This window comes from Urocitellus parryii, chromosome 5 (assembly GCF_045843805.1).
Source record: "Urocitellus parryii isolate mUroPar1 chromosome 5, mUroPar1.hap1, whole genome shotgun sequence".
NCBI classification, from domain to species: Eukaryota; Metazoa; Chordata; class Mammalia; order Rodentia; family Sciuridae; genus Urocitellus; species Urocitellus parryii.
In genome coordinates, this window is record NC_135535.1 from 184,288,920 (window position 1) to 184,289,899 (window position 980).

Sequence of the window (980 nt, forward strand, 5' to 3'; positions counted from 1 at the left end):
TTTTGAGAAATGACCAAAAGTGCAGTACATCAAAAGACTGGGACTAGTTTTAATAATCTGAAAACTTTAAATTTTATATTTACAGGTTTTGAAGCTAACTTCCAAACAAAATAGGATAAAAATAACACAGATGTATACTCTACTGCCAAAGTAGCTCACACATGCCAAGATATCTTCAGGGCAAGTCCCTTTGTAATTATTTCCTCGATAAGTCATTTTCCACCTGCCACCAACAGCCATCTTTAAAAACAACAAAGGACTTACTGAGAAGATGGCTCTTAGACACCTGCCCTGCCCGCTCATCTGTACTAACACACCCTAGTACCAAGGGCCGTGTGGGCTCAGCTGGCATGGGCTGGCTTCTCCCCCTCAGCCTCACCACCTGCTGGGCCACGGGTTGCACTTGTCCTGGGTGCTCTGCCTTCTTGAGGGGGTGAGTACCCCACCTAGCCTTGAGTGTGCAAGCTGTGCTTGTAGGGTTGACTTTTGTGCTTCTTCTGGTACGCTTCCTTCTGGTCCTGCATTTTTTCAGGTTCCTTATTGCCTTTTTTTTGTTCTTGTGCTTTCTCCTTATGGGAAGGCAATGTGTTCTTGGTTGTGTTAATTAGGAATCTTTTATTATTTGTGCCAACAAGGGGACACTTCATCCTCCTCTCTGCTTTGGTTTTCCCCATCAACCCATAGATCCTATTGTTTCTGCTTTAGTTTTCCCACGTTTTGCTTCCTTTAGCTTCTATTGCTTTCCTCTTGTGCTCCTGGTCTTCTTCCATCGCTGGGGCAGTTTCCAGGATCCTCAGGTGGTTTATATCTCTGCACTTTGCTGGCAGAAAGGAGTCTCTGCTCTATATCACAAAATGTGGGGTGAAGCAGGAAGGAAGAAAGGACCGCTTGGAGATTCTGTTCATTGTTTCTTAACATCTCTTTTGTCTTCATTGTCTGAGGTTCTGTCTTCCAAGTGGCTTAGTCTGTTGGTGGTGCTT

General features: G+C 44.5%; 1 pseudogene; it reads right to left on the minus strand.

Annotated features, from left to right (window-relative positions):
• Positions 1 to 375: 375 nt before the first annotated feature.
• On the minus strand, positions 376 to 770 carry LOC113196169 (protein POLR1D pseudogene; annotated as a pseudogene).
• Between the last annotated feature and the right edge of the window lie 210 nt (positions 771 to 980).